At 42.3% G+C, this 17,673-nt stretch overlaps 1 protein-coding gene across 6 annotated transcripts in view; it reads left to right on the forward strand.

The window, feature by feature from the left end:
- Positions 1–17,673, forward strand: part of foxp2 (forkhead box P2) — a 103,880-nt gene that overhangs the window by 3,427 nt on the left and 82,780 nt on the right. For 5 of the 6 annotated variants that reach the window (XM_042402903.1, XM_042402902.1, XM_042402904.1 and 2 more), the window contains 2 exons: positions 6,567–6,633; positions 7,324–7,389. The gene's annotated coding sequence lies outside the window, so the exon portion shown is untranslated. Of the gene's footprint in view, positions 1–6,566; positions 6,634–7,323; positions 7,390–17,673 lie in introns of those variants that run through there. The other variant, XM_042402906.1, reaches the window with a different exon arrangement.

Raw genomic sequence — 17,673 nt, forward strand, 5'->3', positions numbered from 1 at the left:
GTCAGCCTTGGAGAGATTGACTTCTTAAGATAAAAGAGTGTATTACATGCTTAAGAGGCCACCCTTTTGCACTGTAATTATCCACATCACAGTAATGATGTTTTGTGTGCCCCAGTTACTAAGAGTCTTGAGACAGCTCAGACTTTTTTAGTTACGCTCTGGGTCACTTCTTAAGCCTGACTCGACACTGTTGTGAGCGCGAAACTTTGCGACTCCTTGGCCGGAGAAAGCTGTGCAGGGTGGGGTCAGGGGATGAGGATTAGAGAGGAGATTGCGGGCTACCCACACAAGGGGGAGTTCAGCGCTATCTGATGAAAGAGTCAGTCAGCAACTTACTTCTTCACACTGGCTTTATTTGTTTCATCTCAGTTCATAGTCACATGTAAAATTTGTTTGAGCTCTTCTTTATGGGTTACATGTTTGCTTGGCCAAGTTAGAAAGACTGTGGTTATATATTTACTCAAAAAAAAAATCAAGTGTCAAAACATCCTGCAAAGATTGTTTGTCAAATACCCTCCAAGGATTGCAAAGCCACAAACAACTGACCAACAAGTCATGCAAGCCAGAAAGTGTAGCTTTTGGCTGGTGTGTATAACCCCACAGTGTGTCAAACTCTGAAATGGAAAAAGACATGTATGCAAAGTTATAAAACAAACTTCTGGTTTGTGTACTCACTGTTTTTTTTTAAAGCTATGTAAAATAATGCATGTCTTTTCATAAGGTTAGGAGTTCACCTCTTGGCACCACAGTCTTGACCGTGACCTTGTGCTTAATGGTCTCCCATCGAGCTGACACGCCAAGACGCCATAAGCTTGGCCTGTAACACTAGCTGACCTGTCAGTCTTGTTTATCCAATAAACTTTGTTCTCATTTGAATCACAGTACACCAACAGCAGCAACAGACCTTGCATCTTTTTTTTTTTTTTTTTCTGCCCCCACCACCCCCTTTTCCACCCCCATTTTTCCCCTTTTCTTTTTCAGTTAACAATTGCATGTTTACTTGCTGGTCAGTGTGGTGTGAAGGCATGGCAGCTTTTATTCAAGTCACGGTCAGATGGACAGTGTCCTGGTGTGAAAAAATGTGTTGGTTCGGGGGTCTTGCCCTGAATTAAAGATAGAGGGTCACTCGTGGTAAAAGGCAAGGTCACCAATGCTCAGACCGCATTCAGCCGTCAGCCTGTCACTCGTAAACAGTCATGTGAGACAGCACTGAGGCTAACAGTGGCAGCTAACTCAATTATTGTTTTTCTCTTTTTATTATGACATCTAGGGCATCTTTCAGTGATGACAGCATTGTTTGAAGATTTGTGGCCTGATAAGCCACATAGATGAAAGTGTTAGATTGGGTTATTTTTGACCTTCTTAAGTGCTTGACAATTGACAATCAGAATGTGATGATCTAGGAAAAAATTGATATTTGTTTGAATTATTGGTTAATGAATGCATGACTCATAGTAGCTGAGCTTCGGTCAGTAGTAGTGATTAGTTGTATGCTGCTCAGGCCCACAAATAAGTAGTTACACTGCATTCACTGGTGCCTCACATCTCCAAGGACCTTTCCACTTTACCCAAAGAGACACAGAGGGAAAAAAAAAATGTTTATTTCAAACATGTTGTGAGAGGAAAAAAAACATGTGAGGGGGGGGTTTTGTGACAGTAACAGTTTTTGACAGGCACATTAGGCTGCAGAAAGAGCATCCAGCTCGGGGCTGAGGGCATATGGTGCTGCCTTCTGCCGGCGTAGCTCTAGACCAAGTTACAACACTTGCGCAGGGTCACGACTGTCTCAGGTTTGTTCCTTCTGTCTCACTCATCTAAATAAAAACAGTAGGAAAAATGGAAGTGGGGGGTTGGGTGGCAGCGGTGGCGTTGAGTAGGTTTGGCGGGCAGCAGTGTCGCACAGTAGCTGTGTCTTTCAGTAAAGGACAAAAGGAATGTCTCCAGTCGAGCCCCCTGGGTCAGGACATAATTTGGTCAAAATGTGGAGGGGAGACATTTGACATTTTCAGAAATGCATCTTTTTAAGTTTGGGTTGTTTCACAGCCACACACTCGCACCACCACAATTTTTATTTGTGCTGTGGTAAATATACATTTGCATACAACTTAATAGCAGTTGTAGTTCTAGTTCCAAGCAAGTATAGTGCAGGGATTTTATCTCCTTTGACCATCTGAACACCCAGCTTGTGCTCTTGGATGGCAATCCCTAATCCTACTCTAAACAATGGCTGTTTTTTCACCACATTGGCTCTCCGAGGTTTTCTCCTCTGTAATGTGGAGAGGATGGACTTGGATAATGTGTAGGATGACGCAGGGATCTGGTCTGAAGACAGCGGATCGGTGGGAGGGTAATTACAAGCTACTGTGTGGCTCTCTGGATTTTCCCTGGATCACAGCTATAGGCTTTGTAGCTCAGCCTCTAATGCTTCTCTCGGAGAAGGAGATGGAACGGCCACAACATATGGACGCAGCTAAACAATGGTTTATTTTTATGATATTTGACGAGTGGTTTTTAATTTAGATTGTCACTTCTGGCAAGCAGCAGGGCAGATGGTGCAGACTTGAGTGCCCATCAGAGCCTAAATACCTCCAGGCAGCTGTTGGTCATGAACTTTTTTTTTTTTTTTTCCTGCATGTTTTTTCTTCTCTGCATTTTCTCTCTTTAACACGGCTTGGGTCAAGAGGAGTCAAACCTGTTACAACACGTGTTTCTGCATATGCAAATCTGTTGTTTTGTCATTTCATTAGGCATGGCAAAAAGACAAGGGTCCCTTGTGGTTGCAAATGCGACTGGCACTGGGCCCAATTGGCATGCTGCACAGCAGAGAGATGCTTGAGGCGGGGTGAGGGGAGGGACGAGAAGTTGGGTTTCTGTACCAAAGCGACTCAGCCAGTGGATGCCCTCACATTACAGCTCAATCTGGATGGGTTCCTAAAATTCGGAGTCAAAGTTGTCTTGGATTTGAAGAAGGGGGGGGGGGGGGGGGGGGGGGGGGGTATCCCTCTTCAATTATCTCTCTTCATCTTTTCTCTCTGTATAGAGTAAGTGAATGAAAAAGGACATGCCCAGTAGCCAAAAACTGGCACACGCGTGTCTGGCACACGCGTGTCTGGCACACGCCACACGCCTCCTCCCACCCCCCCCCCCCCCCCCTCAATGTCCTCTTCTCCCCTCCTCCTCCTCCTCCTCCTCCCATCCTCATCCTCCCTTCATCATCTGGCGCTCTCCCGCAGCGCTCGCCTCTTAACCACATGTGCCAGTGCCGGGCCTGCTCTTGCTCCGGGGCTAATTGTTCACTGGTAAACTCCATGCTTGTTGGTGGGGGTCTCCCCTTCATCCAGACACACGGGCTACAAAGCTGGATGGTGGCGGTGATGATGGCGGTGGGTGGGGGGTACAGATCGTGATCTCTCCATGCAGTTTATTTTCCCTGTATAAGTCTGAAGATTGTCGGTTGTAATCCGGCCTGTGCGCTGAATGCAACAAATACACCATGAAATTAAAGGTTATTGCAGGAGCGTAATGCAAAAGCTCTGTTCGAGATTACCAAAGCTGTTTGCAGACCTGGGGAGAATGAGGAGGGAGGACAGCAGAGTATGGCTTTCTTTCCGACATTTGAGAGTCCGAGAATCTCCCCCTCCCTCTAAGTGCTGGATTGGTTTGTCATTTTAACTGATATTTATTAATGCTCTTTGATTTCCTTGCAATCCAGTTGTATAAAAAGACATAAAGGAACTGCATTTAACTTTGAAGCTGTTTACTATATGCTTGTATGTAGCCCTGAGCTGTAAAAACTAAAGTTGAAATCACAGGTTGAATTTTTTTTCTGTTTGTTTTCTCTAGTTGTCCAGAAGTATATAACTAACCTGTGGACACATCCAGTCTAATTCTTTGTAATTTGTTCTAATCTAGTGCTTTTCACGAGTGCCTTCCTCAACCAGACTTAAAAGTTAGATGGATAGATGATGGAAAGACCTAGGACTAGTCCCTGTGTTGAGCTAATCTCATCTGATAACTGAGGCCTTCCTCCTCCTCCACCTCCTCCTCCTGTCTCTCTTTTCTTTTCTCCCCCTCTCTGTCTTCCTCCTCCCGTCTCGGCCATGGCTTGGTGGGTTTGATTTGTAGCTCTGCTTCTCTCTCACCACACAGACGGCATTAAAGCCAGGCCCCCACAAGCCCCCTCTGATATGGGAGAGTTCATTAGAGATGTGCCTTTGATGGGCAGCCTTTTCATGTGACTACCGGTTTTTCAAATACCTTGATGTAGAAGCTTAAGAAGGCATTGTGCAGTAAGCCCTCCTTTTGATGCGACTTATTTAGATCTGCATAGTAAATCAAGGGGGAGTAAATAACCAGCCAGCAGATGGAAGCAAGGAGATAAGGCACCAGCGAACAATCGCATTTGTATTTTGTTATGATGTTGACAGCAGCTAAAATTCACTAATCTAGAGCCACTGATCTGCATTTCAAAGAAATCTCATTTAGCAGCGGGGAGGATAAAGTTCCTCTCATTGTGTCTATTTTATTGCATTCTTCGCTAATTTATCTGCCCACAGATTTAACGTGCAGGGCTTGGTGGTAGGAGCCGGCGTCCGCGCGTTGCATAGGGGGTCTTAAATACTGTGAAAGCGGTTACGTCTAGACTGTGAGCTGAGGGTAATTACACGTCTGACCATGAATAGAATGAGTTTGAAGACTCATCTTTCTTCGGGCGGGCCTGAATTGCTCGACTAACACTGATAAGGAGCATTTGGTCCCCACAGAAATATTGCCAGTGACTTTCCATAATGCCCCCCCTTTTCCAACACCAAGGATGGTATTTACTTTTAAGATAAAGTTATTGTGTACAGTAATCTGACTTGTTAGCATAATGTCCTCTTTCATCGCAGGACCCTCCTTTTTCTGCAGTGTGGAGGTATTTGTGGTGCGGGTCTTAAATAGTTTATCTTGACTTAGTGCGCGAGCGCTTTATGTAAATATCAGCCTATAGCATTATTAGGCCTTCATGAATACTTGAATGCATTTGCCATATTTATAAGTTGATAGAATTTACCAATGGTTTTATATTTGGCATAAAGATATGTGTGGTATTTGTAAATCCCCACGAATTGGAGGTCATACAGACTAATAGCATTTCTAATGCTTTTTCAGTGAATAAAATATGACATCTGCACAGCCCAGAGGTGTTGTGATATTAAAGTCAACTCAGCAGGAAATTATTTTAAGTAAAGTAAATTAACTTTATTTTTAAAAATCTAAATAAGATTTAAAACGATTGGGTATTATATTTTGTTTTATCACAATATTGCCAGCTTTTATCAATGAACTCTGCTGTTTGCACAAACACATTACAATTTTTAAGATTTCTTTTGAGCTTATAACTTGATATATGTAGTTCCATATTCATAGATGTACAATATGTGGAATCACACATCACAGATATATGAAATGAGTGAATAAGTGCTATTTGATTCTAAACTTGTCAAACGTTTTCACGTCTTTTTTTTTTTACCAACATACAGGGCATTTGGTTGGTGCCCACCCCCACCTCAAACCTTCTCCCCCTTTTCTGAGTAAATGTTGCAGAGCAATCTGTGCAATATTTTCCTCAAACTCAAAACAGTGAAAAATTATAGCAGTTGGCATGTTTTGTTTTCAGCTGTGCTCTTTGAGCTGAGGGCTTTTTGTACAGTTCAGAGAGCACATTCCTTAGGATTCAGCAGTCGCTGGTTGCCTGTAGGGGTCATTGGAATTCTGGGAGAATAAAAGGGAGGAAAAAAAAAAATTCAGAGAGGAACATCCAGGCCATTTTGTGCCCCTCATGCCCCCGGCAGCAGAAATTTGCCCCCACACTGCTCCACTACGAGGTGGATTTTTAATTTTTTCCTAATGCTCTAAATGTGATGTATATGCAGTAAAAGTGTCCAAGGCAATCTGTAGCTGCAGTGGTGGTATTATACACTCTTGCTTTAGTTGTGTGATTAACACAAAAATTGTCAACACTAATGATCTCTAAATTATATGGATGCCATAGCATGTGTGCTTCAATGCTGAATGGAAGTACATGAGAAATCAATTGTGTCAGGTTAACAGTGTGATTTACTTGGCGTTGAAGGCTTGAGCCTGCAGGCACTGCACCTTTTAACTTGAGAGAGAGTGTGTATGTGTGTGTGTGTGTGTGTGTGTGTGTGTGTGTGTGCGTGCGTGCGTGCGTGTGTGTGTGTGTGTGTGAGTGTGCGCATGTGTGTGCTGGGGGGAGGGGACTATAGCATGTAATGTACTGTAAGTTGCCTGTTTGTGCATGCACTCTCTCTCTCACACACACACTCACAGACACACACACACACATATGCTCTCATGCTTCACAGCAAAATCCAGGTGCACTTTGTTGTTCCAAAGTTTATAGCTTTCACCTACAAGCCATACAGAAAATAGTTATGCAAGACACAATCTAGCCCACACATGTCTGCACCAGCACTGAATGTGCCTGGGAAACTTAAAAAAGATCAGGATGTCATGGAATAGATTTGGACTAATGACATACTTACTGTTTTCCCTTATCTTAGATAGCTGACATCGCTGGACTCCTTCCACTCCTGTGACGGACAACAACAGCAAGTTCTCTCCCTTAGGGTAAGTATTTGAACATGGTCGCTTCATGTCTCTCTGTCAAAGAATCCTCAACCTTGAGAGAGATTAGAGTAGCATTAACTGTGTCTTTTCAAGGATCAGTGTTGAAATTAACAGTAACCTACAGTACATCCTCAAGATCATCTTTGAAAGTACTCTTTGAATGAAAGTTACCTTTTTTGTTTTTTTAATTAAAAGTGATTTTGTTTTTTCTTTATTTGTCAAGACACCAAGTGTGTCTGTGGTGTAGTGTTAGCTCTACTGTGTTTGGGTGGTTGTAGTGGCTAGTTGAGGTCAAAGGGGCCCCATTCGACCCCCCCTCAAATGTAACAAATCTTCATCTTGTCCACCTTGATAGAATTCCCCCTTCACTGGGCAACCTTTCAGTGGTGCCTGTTTGGTTTTCACACCCCAAGGATTTTCAATCTACTCTTGCTTAGAAGTTATGATATGCATTATGGCAGACAAATGTGAGCAAGCTTGGATATCACGTTTTCTATTTATTTTGTTGATGTCTTGATTGAGATTTGTAGCAGAACAGAAGAGAATAAAGGGAACAGGGTTATATTAGCTTTAACCTTACGGTAGTGTATATACTGGATATACAGAAACTCTAGAAGGCAAAGGCAGCCTTATTCATCGTATTGCTCATATTTTTAGTCCAAACATCTTCTTTCCCATTTGTCTGTTTAGGATGAAATATGCTCACTCTGCACCCGTAGGAACAAGCAGAAGACACACACTGTAAAGTCCAAAGTGGTAAGTGAAAGCAGTTTTCATTGTCCTTGCATGCCTGGTGTTGTGTTTTCTCCTAGATTAATGTGTCCACTGTAATGAGCCACATCAGTCATAAAGGTTGGTGGGGTTTGGCTTCAGAGTCACACAGTCCTGGGTGCTGAAATGACAAAATAGCAGTGCCAGGTATGAGAACATTATACTCTACCTATCAGTACATATTTTTGCTAGATATATTGATTACATGGTCTGGAAGGTATTAGTCTGATTCACATTATGTGCTTTGATTCAGCAATGTGAAGTACATCCAATAACCACTATCAAACTCAAAGTATTATTAGCTGTCTCAGGAACTAACTTTCTAACTAACTAATAAACCATTACATCTAAAATGTCAGAACTGTTGTTGGCATTTGGGGGTCATGCACATTTGCAGTGGCAACTGATTTCAGATTCCAAGACAGATCTTTTTATATATTACACAAGCACAATGTTGTTTTAGCTAAATATGAAATATTTTACACGATTAAAGGACATTTCTGGGTGATATCAAATATTAGCTGTTAATCAGTTAATACCAGATCTATTTTAGCTATTTGGCCGATCCTGCACATAGTCGTTCCAAATATATCTCCCTTTTCCAAGCTAATGACACAAGATGGTGATTGTCACCAGGTCAGTCCATAAATGAGTGTAAGGAATCTTGGGTCACGTAATGGGAGCCACCAATTATATCTTCAGCATGACTAGTGTCACCACTTCATTGATTAGGACTCTCAGATGTTGTGGTGAGAAGAAACACTTGTAAAACTTCTGATTAATTTTAGTTGGGTTGATAGTACAGTACCAGTCAAAAGTTTGGACACACCATCCCATTCACTTGAATGAGAAAGTGTGTCCAATCTTTTGACTGGTACTGTATATAATGTTAAGTATTAAGTTTTGAAAGAGAGTAGTGTGTATGTTTGAATGCAATGATTTGCTTCTGGTATTTGGTACAGGTGTGTTTCCACGTGCTGTCAATCAATAATCAATCATTACAATATCAATTGTTTAAATAATTCTGCCTAGATATTCAAAAGAAAAGTAAAATGACTACTGACTCCATAAGGTTATTTAGATTCTGTCCCTAACTTCAGGGAGAAAATCTATTTATCTTAGTACAGCATCATGAAGTGGTGCCTTTGAGGTCTAGATATGATTAAAATGTACGGGCAGGAGCAAAGATGCTGGGTGGCTTGGCTGTTGAACCAGGTCCACCTCCCCAGAGTCCTATCTTTCCCGAGCTAAGCAGAGTCCAGATTTCCTTTTCCACCTAAAAGAGATTTGAATATTAGTTCTTAATTTGTCTAGTATTCAGTTATATCTTCAAAGATGAACTCTTACTGCGTATCTGCTGGCCTAATAAAGTCCTTCTAATCATTGCAAAAAAGTGAAATTGCCCCAACACTGCAAGCTGTACTTCCAGTGTAGACATATATAAAAATCTACTGCAATTAAGTATGTCTTTGGCTGCTTTAAAGAAGCAGCAGTTCGGACTGAACAGCCCTCTGCTCACATTTCCAGTTTGAAATTGATTTCTTGTCATAGATCAGAGAGCTCTTGTCATTCCATTTCCAATCCTCAAATGGTTTCTGTGAGCCTACTAACAGTAGTCCCTCTGAGTGGGCAAACAGGGGGAACCTCCACGGGTCTTTACCCTGGGCACTCAGAGCAGTCGAGGGGGTAGAGGCAGAAATCAAAGTGACTTGGATCATTCCCCATTGGCAGCCTCCATTGTCTAGCTGATTTGGGATTGGTGGAGAAGGTGAAAACGGCAGGGTGGGGTGTGGGGGTGGATGGAGATCAGGCAAAGCAACCCCCTTTTTTTCCTAATCTTTATCCACCATTAACCCCAGTGCCCCAGTGTGTGGCTGAGATCAGGGCCATTGGTCAATCCCCCATTCACTGCCACCCAGAATATTTTAAAGTTAAGCCCCCTCGCTTAACAAAAAAAGTCTTACTCATCAAAGGTTTACTTTCCCTTCTTTCCTTCTCTTCCTTCCTTTTGCTCTCAGTCCCAAGGATCTACTGCCGTTCTTCATGCGCTGTTCTCTCTATGGTCCACTGTTTTGTCTTCACGCTTAGGGAAGGGGGAGGGAGCGAGAGAGGGAAGTTGGGAGTTTTGGAAGTTTCCCAAGTTTCCATATTTCAATTTAATGAGGTTTGGTTTGGGGTCTGATAGTGTCGTGCTGTGAGCAAATTGGAGCAGAAAGTTGATGGATCAATGACGTCCTGCTCTTCGCTGATATCTCGGATTAGGAGCTGTCCTGCTTTTAAATAGAGTCTGGATTGTGCTCACATTGTTTCCACAGAGGACATATGTTTCAAACCTGTATTTTCTTTGCTTTTTCTTCCAGTCTTTCATTGCTGGTGAGAACACCCCATATGTAACGCATCACACCTCCAAAATAAAACCATAACAAAGTTGAATTCCTACTACTACATGTGAACATTTCAGATTCTCTCTCTCTTCTTAGTCTAGTCTATATCATTTCTTAGCGACTGTCAGGGTATTTATCCTGCACAGGTCTGATGTGAAGAGAAATAACTGGGGAGATGTAGGGTTGACGGTGAGGAGAGAAGAAAAGAAATTGCATGGAGAATGTTTGTCCAGAGTGCACAGTTGCCATGAGAATGGAGTTAGAAGGAGGGGAGGTGAGTAGGCTCAGAATAAGTAGTGCCATCATTCCTTAAGGAGAAGATAAAGAGGCTCAATGAGTCTATTGATCCTCATGGCTGCTTATATGGTATTCCCCTCTCTTTCTCTCTTTTTCTCTCCCTCACCCTATTTTTCATCCAATGTTTTCAAAATGCCAAATCTTCATTCTATTTTGCAGAAGGTTGGATGGGGCTATGAGGCACAAGAAGTATTGGGAAAATATTATAAAAAAGGTACATTTGCAATTAAGAGTGGCAAGTAGGGTCGTGGCCTTAGCATACGTTAGACCTCGCCAATAGACCTGTATACACCTCATATTAGAGATGACTGATACTCTAGAAAAGCCTGATTGCAAATACTGCATGCACCACCTTCGTTTCTATAAACGAGCAGGGATCTAGTGTTTCACGTGTTATTCTTTCCCTGCAATTTAATTGGAGAAATCTTGGGTGCGGAAGCTGGACCCAATGGCATCTCTCCAAGAGCCTGAGATTATTGTGAAACCCAATCTGAGGCAGGCATGACATCAGAGCAGCCTGACATTAGTTTGAACTCCTTATTTCAGGTGGGAAGAATTATGAGTGGCTTCACTTGCAGGTGATCGTGTCCAATGAATCGGTCGCACACAGTCGCGCATTCTTCTCCCAAGGTCTAAATGCTGATTGTCTTGACAGATTGAACTCGCATGTTATCACCAAACTGTCACGCAGCCTCATTTTTCAGCCTGCACACGTAGCCCTCTGTTTATGTTAGCCCTTCACAGTCCGGTGTTTTATAGGGATATTGTCATTATGATATAAACTAAATCTACACTATTTTAACTATTGATGAGTTGAATTCACTTCAGGGACTGCATATTATGCTACAGTGTATAGGGATATCTTGAGCTGCAGACAAATCAGTGCTTAATTCTTTGTTTTTGAGACATAGTTCAGAAACGCAAACATTATGTTTATATTGCCACAAATGTTAACCACAGAAATGGTTTCTTGGAAACATATCTCTGTTTTTGCACTGTATCAATTTCCAACAAAATTATGACAAAAGGATTTTGACTTCCTGTGGTAATGGAAGACTGGAAGCATTGTTTTAACTAATCAGATGTAAATTAGATTGTTTGTTTGTTCTGTTCCATGGTATGTATATAATGAGATTTTGTTTCATGTGTATTTAAATGGAATGACAACAGCATCCCAATTGTTTTACTCAAAATATATTTCTTTGCATATTAAGTTTTAATTACATAGTTTAAACTCCCACTTTTCATAACGCATTTTTATTATAAAAATTTACATTTTAATCGTCTTAACATACTCGAGATTCCTCTGTGAGAAAGCGCCTTCTTCCGCTTGTAGGGCACTCTTTCAATGTCTCTTTTTTTTTTAAGTAAAAGTTTCAAATCAAACCACACGGTCACAGCCACTGAAAAAGCTTTTACTCCAGAGGCAACAAGCCAAGTCCTTTGTTCATAATGATCATTTGATCGCAGCTTGAAAAGGGATACAGGCGGCAGCGAAATCCTACAAGAGCTTGGAATCCGACTTCCTCACCACAAACCGCAAGCCTAGACAGTGCAACCGTTACTACCTGGTTGGAGGCGGAATGGGCAGAAAGCATCCGCGTGTGTGGAAAAACACACACACACACACACATACACACTCTCACACAGCATGCTCGATTTGGGTCATAGAGCTGACAGACAGTGGAATGTGAATGTGTGTATGTTGACAATCTCCACTGCACTCGGAATGGGGTTTGTGATTACACCTCATCATGCGTGCTGCATCAGTCCTGTCCCCGGCCCCCTATCCTTCTCCCTCTCTCTCTCTCTCTCTCTCTTTGCCTTTCTCTTCCCTTTCACTCCCTCTCTCTGCCCATTTCTCCCTCTCTCACCGCAGTGCCTCTTGGGCAATCATGTGGTCACACTACCTGACTTCTTGCTGCTCAAGAGTGCAGTTGACAAAAACAGCCCGAGGCCCGTCATGTGGAAAAGATTCAGTCGGCACACATAATACATTCAACCCCCCCACCCCCCCCACCCCCTACCCCCCTCAATCCCCCCACTCCACCTCACAACTCCTCACTTTCTCCCACTAAGTAACCGAAGCACCGGGGTGTTTCCTTCTCCTGCTCACCTGTGAAGGGAAATGGCACGGCTTTCCTCCTGTCTGGGCGTGTGCGAGAGAGGATATTTTTGTGTTTGCAACTTTGTGGCCATGGTGCGTGGATGCCGCTTTAAACAGACAAGTGTGTACGGGTGCAGGCCTATGTGTGCGCTCCTGCCAACCCCTCTCTCCCTCCCACACTCTGAGAGGTGCAGAGGCAGTTTCTCTTTGTCAGTTGAGTTGCACTCCTCATGTCATGTAAAATAAAGCTGGCGGTCAGTGAGAGCTCTCAGCTGTCAGTCAGCTCGGTGGTCCTGGCCTGTCGAGCTGCTCACCTGTGTTTATTGGACAAGACCTGCTCCACACTACCCAGGGAGAACACCTTGTCTCCCTTCCTTTTACTTTTCTCTTTCTCTCTCCCTCTCTCTCTCTCATGCTTTTTCACTTTGTTTTTGTCGATTTCTATCACTCCCTTTGTCTGTCTTTCTCACTCTTTCTCCCTGTTTCTCAGCATAGTATCACTTTTTATTTAGCCTTTCTCCTTTTTATTTTTTAAATCCACCTCTACCTTTCCTCCCACTTCTTAACCCCTGCTGTCCTGTGCAGTTAATTTTTTTTTCTGGCTTTCTTCCCTGCTTCTGTTTTTCTATCTTTTTGTTTCCCTTCTCCCTCTCTCCTGCTGTCCGTTTTTATTTTGTATTATTTTGGGACCTCTTTGTCAGTCCTTTTGGTTTAGAGCTGCGCTGCCTCTTTGGCGGCGGTTTCTTCTCTTCTCTGCACCTGGCTGAGCACACGCACGAGCATGCACACACCGCCGCTAGACGACTGATTGAAACTTGTGTCTCAAAGTTGCTAATGCTCACTGAAGCATTATATTGTAGATAAAGTAAATAAACTAGGTTACCATGGGAGAAATCTCTGGAATAGACTGCAATGATCTGGCAGATGACACACACACACACACACACACACAGGCAAGCATGCATGTGGCCTTGCACAGAGGCTCTTTCACATACACACACGCAAACAGACACTCACACATCAAGTGACTGGCTGAAAAGGTGTCAGTGATGTTGAGGCGTGAGCAGAGGACAGGGTGGGGAGATATTTTCTATGGCTCAGGAATTTCACAAGTTTAATGTTTTTTGAGGAGCTCTCAAGAAACGTAACAGTTGGATTCATGGGCTGCTTATATATTGTATAGTATAGTACACCAACTTTATTCATAATGCACAGGACATTTGTTTTTAGCTTGCCAAAATAATGTCTTGTAAGAAAAGTTACCCACAGCCAAAAGTAGTGCGGACCATTTTAACTTCTTTTATTCATGTTCTCTTTACTCTAAACTCTGTAATATGACTTTTCTTCTCTGAAGTTCTTTCAGTCAGTTCAATTCAAATGATTTTTTTTTTTTTTTTTTTACCGGAAAGACTTATTAGCTAGGCTAGTTAGCATATTGGTTAAATTCAAAGGCGGACTCTTTGTGGCCACTGGGATTTAAACTAGTGTCCACTGAATGATCCCTCAGTTTAGAGTGCCAGCGAGGCAGTAAAGCCACACATCGAAAGAGCCCCGCATTCATATTTTCACCTGGTATTATGTAAAACTCCCTTGTATTCACCGTGGTCCCATTCTCTGCCGTAAAGTGGTATAGGTGACATGGTAATACATTTGCTTTGTGCCCAGTGATAAATACTCTACCAGGTCTTTCTCACTCCGCTGCTTCCGAATGTGTCCGGACAGCGCCTGTATTGTCAAAGGCACGGGGGTCATTCAAAACTCAGTCTCCCTCCCTTCTGCCTTTTGTCAAATATTTCTGCGCGGGTGATAGTTTTCTCATTTATTTAGTGAATAGTCGGCGGGTGAAGAAGAAAGAGAGTTTTACATTATGGAAATGATGGAATGGGTTATAATCTCCCACATATTCATCACGGCAGACATTGGACCCTTGTGATACCGTCCTCCATTTGGCTATTGTTCCCGTTCTCGCGTACTGTTCCCCTCAATGGGCAAAGCAGGCTTTAATCCTGTCTCTCTTTGGAATGACAATGTTTACTAGCTATCATTCAATAAGGAGCCAGGAGCATGACACACATCCCATTGTCAGTAAATGCTGTGTGAATTTGCTAGAGCCAGCTACAAAAGAAAGTTATTGTTAGCCCTCTGAGGATAGGATGGAAAGAAGAGGCTAGTCCAACATAGTGATTGGACCTTTGTGTGTGTTTGTGTGCTAACCCCTCCAAACTTTTTCACCTGACTTCCCTGTCTCATCCATACTTAGTGTATATATTACCTTAGACTTAGAAATAAGCCCTGTACAGGCCTTCAGAGTTTGCCTGCCCATACAACAACACACTGACATGGCAATGTTGGGTAATTATTGCCTGTAAGTAGGGATTAGGGCTGTGGATGTTGACAGTAAATTGGCTCTCAAAGCGTGTGTTTAACACACCTTTGTGTGGATCAGACACATTCTTATAAAGAGGGAAGGTGTCTGTACATAACCCCCCCCCCCTTCCCTTCTGTCACATCGCCGTTGTCATGTGTTTACAGTTCACCAATAAATATGGGCTTACTTTTCTCACTCATTTATCTCTTATCATATATTGTGAAAGGATGCAAAACTGAGCTAATGAGATTTCTAAATATATATTTAAAAAATCCAAGGAAGCGAGGATGTTTGTCTTGCTTTATTTTCCTCCATTTCCATCGCCCCTTCCAAATTGTTTTCCCTTCAAAGTCTTGACAGCATTAGGGATTAGTGCCATAGCTGCTAACATTCATTAGTGTGTTTTCACCATTGTGTCATGCACTGTTTTCTACCATCACCACCACCCCCAGTCATACCTCCTGCGTGTCTCCTGCCTTCGTGCCGAGCGAGAAATGAAAAACAATCGTTACGACCTCCAGTGACCCCTCCTAACGCACAGTCAGTTAAATGGTTTGTAAGACGTTTAATTACCAAATGGTATAATCGTTATTCATCTCATCATTAGATGTATGATATTAAGTGAATTGCCTCCCCTGGGTCCCTGTGTTTCACAGATCAATAGATTTAGATGGAGCTTGAAGGGGGTGGGGGGGGGCTGGGTGGGCAGTTAAAACACTTCTGAGGCCCCTGATATGAGCACATGCATTGTTTCTGTGATGCACAGTGATGATATTCACTCATTGATTTATGCAATTAGCTTTTATATAGGTTTAATTATGCTAATTTCAATGTCTGCACCCAGGAATGCCAGTATGTCACTTTTTTTTTAATGGATTTACGGCTCCTGGGTTTATTTTGATGGTGAAAGGACATGAAACAATAGACAAGGTTATGGCACCACAGACTTCCCATCAGCAGAGTGCTTGCGTTTGCACTTTGGGACACTTTGTTGGTATCAAGCATTGTTTGAAGGCATTGTGGAGATTGCTAATGCAGCGTGTACACCTCTGAGGCCCAGTAGCCTGCAGCTTGATATCGCCTGTATTCCCAATGTGAATATGGCTGAGTGGTGATCGGGGACTTGCTGCACCACAAGCTGCTATTCACTGCAGCCGGCACTACTAGCCTGAGTTAATTGTCCATTATCTACTATTATCTAAGCTCGCTCTCTCTCTCTCTCTCTCTCTCTCTCTCTCTCTCTCTCTCTCTCTCTCTCTCTCTCTCTCTCTCTCTCTCTCTCTCTCTCTCTCTCTCTCTCTCTCTCTCTCTGTCTGTCTCTCTCTCTCCCTCTCTCTTTCTCTCTGTCTCTCTCTCTTTCCTTCTCTCTCACTCATGATTCTAGCCATCACCACCAGTTTCACTCACTCAATACGGTGTATCCACTGCTTTTTTTTCTACCTACTCTAGCAACCTTATACCAGCATTGTAGCCAAGTCCTGGCAACTGAGTTCAAATACTAATAATGATTCCCTTTGTTCCTGAGGTACCTCGAACAGGATTGTGAACACGGAGTCACCAAAGCACCATGTACATTTCTTGTCGTATCATCTCACTACTTGAGTGGGAGGTACTCTTGTACCTAATATTCCCATCCAGAGTAGAAATTTAAAGATGATTTATTTGGCAAGATATGCAAATGTACAGAATACATTTGAATTGCACTTGCACTAATTGCACTAAAAAAATCTTTTCATAGTATTTTATAACAATAATCAGGTACCTCTTTTACAAGCTGTTTTATGCTGTGAAAATGAACTCCTTATTTTGGATAAATAGATACCAATTATATAATTAGTACTGAGGAAAAAGACCATCTTCTTCTTCTGCCTACAGATAAGGTGATAGATCTGTCTACTGAGGTGTTTGAGGAGTCCTCAGAAATTTCACTTGATGGCACTGTTTTCCTTTTTGCTCCAGCTGAAGCAACAGGGCATGTTTTATGTATGCTGGGCACATTTTAAAAAGCCTGGCTGTGCCACAGATATGTGTGTCTTCCTTTCTCTTCCTGTCCCTGAGCACTGAGAAGCATGCAGGAACACTGACGAACAATAAAATCATGCAAGATACTATTTTTTAAAAAAAATCATTAAGCTTCAAATTAAATGGCTGAAAAGCAAGTACACACTGGCACAGTTACTGTACAGTAGTTCATACATTTTTTGTGTTTTTCTGAGTAATTTTTATTCTTTTGTTTTATGTTTCTCTTCTAAAAAAAAAAAAAGTTGTAGGGTTTTGTTTCTGAAATCTTGCCTGATTGAAAAAGGTAATGTATATTTTAATGTAAATCATTAAAAAAAAACAGTGATTCTGTCACTATTCAGCCGTTTAAATTAATTAAACTGCATTCTTCCTGTGCTGCCAGGCGTTGCTTTAATAATTGCATCAACAAGATGATACATACTATAAGGCCTGGAGTGTTTCTGCAGTTCATTTCAATCCCCACCTTCCTCTCAACTGCCACTTGATATACTGTAGTTGGATTTTCACCTGCAATTAGTCTCCAGATAATAGACCCCCCTCCACATATTCTCACGCACACACACACACACACACAAAATCACACACATTTTAAAGGGGCTTATTTTTTTGGCAGTGTTATAGATTTGAGTTTAGACATAAATAAAAAGTATTAAAGCTGGAAATTCTTTTGAAAAGGACAAATGGTTGCCCTTTGTCCATTACTCTCCCTCCTGTCTAACAGGGAGGGGGGTGGGATTAAACTGAGTTTAAATAGGGGTTGGATGGATGGATTGGGGGTGTGTAGGGTGGTGGGGGTCAAGATCATATTAAGTGCTCACAAAGCAAATGGTTCAGCATTAGGAAGGGCTGGTCTGGTGGCCCTGCCTCATGAACAGCCTGTAAAGACGCAATACATCACAGTGAAAAATAACCAGAGCTTGTATTTCAGCATCGTGCGCATCATAAATAAAGGTGTGCCACGTATAATTGAGGCTTGTGCATGGGGAACTCGGCTGGAGATGAGAAATGGAAATCTGTGTACTGGTAAATAGATAATCACACAAAAGTAATTGAGGTTTTCAAACCCCAATCTAGTCTGCCAGCATGAGCTC

This window comes from Thunnus maccoyii, chromosome 23, assembly GCF_910596095.1.
Source record: "Thunnus maccoyii chromosome 23, fThuMac1.1, whole genome shotgun sequence".
Classification (NCBI taxonomy): Eukaryota; Metazoa; Chordata; class Actinopteri; order Scombriformes; family Scombridae; genus Thunnus; species Thunnus maccoyii.